Source organism: Loa loa, assembly GCF_000183805.2.
Source record: "Loa loa unplaced genomic scaffold supercont3.79, whole genome shotgun sequence".
Taxonomy (NCBI): domain Eukaryota; kingdom Metazoa; phylum Nematoda; class Chromadorea; order Rhabditida; family Onchocercidae; genus Loa; species Loa loa.
In genome coordinates this window covers 39,795-43,551 of record NW_018108259.1, presented here as the reverse complement: position 1 = coordinate 43,551, position 3,757 = coordinate 39,795, and positions in this window count along the sequence as shown.

The following is a 3,757-nucleotide window of genomic DNA, read 5'->3' as shown; positions in this document are numbered from 1 at the left end:
ATTATTATTATTATTATTATTATTATTATTATTATTATTATTATTATTATTATTATTACTACTATTATTATTATCACTATTATTATTATTGTTATTATTATTGTTATTATTATTGTTATTATTATTATTATTATCGTTATTATTATTACTATTACTATTACCATTATTATTATTATTGTTATTATTATTATTATTATTATTATTATCATTATCATCATTATTATTATTACCTATTGTTATTATATTGCAATTATATCCTCAATCAATAATTATTTCTTGAAAATATGCAAATATGCAGCAATAAACTTAGGCTTAAAGTTCAGTTGATAACAACCTTGGCAGATTGAAATATGTTTAATCCATCATTTGATAAAATTCAATCTATATTCGTAGTGCAATTTATTTCTTATTTAATCGTAACATTATTTACCCTATTAATCAAATTATCAAAATCGGAAGTATTAACCGAATTTTCTTTTCCAAGTAATTTTGAAAACTTTTAAAACTCTTCCACTCAGATCTTAATAAAATGAATGGCTAGAAAATTAATTTTTTCTACTTACTGTTGGATAAAAGATTATCATCAAAAGATTAACATTCATTTTCGCGTTTTACTATTTATATTATTTTACTTTTCCTTTTTTATTGAGCGCAAATATTTTTCATTATTTAGTATTTTTTTTTTTTTTTTAATACAATGGTTGCATATAAAACAAATAATGAAATGGAAAATACTTATGTTTACCTAAAATATTGTTATCCTATCTAATTTAAAAGAAAAAATAATGTCATTAAAATTGTATGAAAATCTTATGATTAAAAAAAAGGAAAAATTTGATAAGAAAAGATTATGTTGCTGATAATGCTGTGACAATTACAATGACAAAATATTCATTGTTGTCAAATTTTCATAAGAATGAAATATCGGAATAATTTTCATTGTGGTTTCAATATATTTTCAATATAATGTTAAAACAATGAATGTTAAATAGTTTAAGTATGATATTGAATGTGATATTAACTTGTGTATGACAAATAATAAGTATTTATTACTGAAATTTAGTGACTGATTACATAATAGTTGGCTTAAAATTTGCTTTAATAAGAAATTTAATTGTCAAGCAAAAATTTTAAAATACTTCCAGAGAATGAACTGACCAGCTGAAAAAAGAAAAAGGACTTCTAAAAACTTGTACAATTCATTAATAACCTTTAACTTAGCTTTAATTCTTCAAATCCCAATTTTATTTTTTTTTTCTTAACAATTCAGTGATAATTAAAAAAGTTTTCTCTTTCTGCAAGTTTTTTTTTCTTGCAACCTAATTGTTTTGACATTAAAACAAACAATACTGATGAAATAAGATGATAAGTGATAATTTTAATTTGTTACGGGAAAAATTTAAAATTTAGAAATGGAATCGACTATTGAACTGATTAAAACATCCCAAAAATTTATACTATTCTGATAACTAAACTATTCATTGTATGGAACGATACAACAACGAGGAATGTTAAAGCTAAGTCCTATTAATCAATATAAGGTCAAAAGGTCATAGCAATTTTCCATCATTAATATTATAGTGTGTGTGCTTAATAAGAGTTTTCTAGGTTTAATATTTTCGAGAAATTGCACTATAAAACACTGCACTATAAAACATATAAAACACTATAAAACACTGCAATAGTAACACAGACTGTCAAACTTGAATGTAGCAGATAAATATGGGGTCAAAGGTCAACACAACTGTCAACTACTAATAAGTAATACATCATGTGTGTGTGTGTGTGTGTGTGTGTGTGTGTGTGTTGAGTAGCTTTCCACTGGGCATAAACTTTTGTTTCTTGTGAAATTATGGAAACAGTGCAATAATCGATCTCTGATCTTTGACTTGAAATTTGGCTTCCTCCAAAAATGTATAAGCAAAGCAATTAGAATGACAAATTAGTGATAATTTAAAGTTAACGATAAACATGAAATGAATTGTTAAATATGTTAGGAATGTAATAAATCAGTTACAGTAACTAATTAATGTGAATTTTAATGGAAAGATTATCGATTATGGAAATTGAAAAGAAAAGAAAAATCATTCATTAAGGGATAATTTAGAATTGATAACAATTTTCTCATTCAATACTAAGCAAACATTCCAAAATTTCGTGGTACTTTCTTTTTTTTTTTTTTAAGATAACAAGATGAAATAGATAATTATTTGTCTAATTACTAAAATACATTCCAATCTTTATGATAAGTTTTAATTAATATTTTGAAATTTTAAATGGTCATACTTTTCTGTAATTGACCAAAACTTACTTACCAATTTATCAAATCAATGATTTATAGAAAAATTTGAAATGAGTGAATAAACAAACAATAAATGATTAAATGAATAACTATCATTTATATTTGATAAGGATTTTAATGGGAAAAAAACTATCGTTTACGAAGATTTAGCAAAAAAAAAAAATCTATTTTGTTTTTTTGGTTAACCATTCATCCATTCATTTGTTTTTTCCATATAATTAATTTTAAATAAAAAAAAAAAAAGACAGATGGGAATTTAGTGATTGTGACAATTAATGGCAATGCGACAATTCTCATCATTATTGAATGAAAAAAAAAAAAAAAAGCGGGTGACCATAAAATTGGAACTTAACGAGTCCAATCCTATATTATTTAAATGTGCAAATCAATCGTTTTGATATTATTCGCTTAAAAGAGAAAAAATAATAATAACGGTGAAGTACAGAAGTCTGTTATCAGTCTGTCTGCCTGTCTGTCTGTCTGTCATTAAATTTTCAATTTATGATTTTTACAAAAAAAGAAATGGAAAAATTTTTGAAAATTTAATATAATTGTAGTAGTAGTTGAGGATTAAATGCAATACAATAAAATTGTTCAGTTCATAAAAAAAAAAATCTCATAATTTCAATTTTATTAAGATGGATTTTATAGAATCACATACACACATACACACGCATACATGCACCACACACACATGGATACATGCACCACATACACACACATACATTATATACACACAGATACAAACATGAATTTAAATAAATTCAATTGAAATTTATGTTGAAAAAAAATTTGATTGAAAGTTATGTTAATGAGTAAAAAAAAAAAGAAGAAGCCAACTGACATGTATTTAGTAAATGCTGCTAGCAATAACAATTAAATTAAATGATTATTAAATAAATAATTTAAATTTATTTTATTTTTAAATTTTAAAAACAAGAATATAAAAAGAACAATTATATATACCTTCATTTCTAGTATAATATAAAAAGAAATGTCGGATAGAATAATTTTTGATAGCAAAAAATATTTATTTATTTATTCAATTATCAAATAATAAATACAATGGATGTGACAAAGAATGGTAGAGAAAAAAAGAAAAAATTCTTCTTTTTAATAATGAGAAATTACGGTAATTTATATGGTGATATTATAAAATTATTGTAATTGTACTCTTGCAGTTTTTTTTTTTGGAGTTATTTAATATTTTACTTTTTATAGAGAACAAGAAAACTTTTCTCTCTTTTATTTCAAATTAATATCACCGTTTTTTTTTTTTTTTAAAGAAAATAAGAAGGTAGACTTCACAGTGACAATTTTGATATGATAATATGCTAATCATCATTGTCATACGCGCATACATATACATACATACATACATACATACATACACACACACACACACACACACATACACACACACACACACATACACACACACACACACACACATAC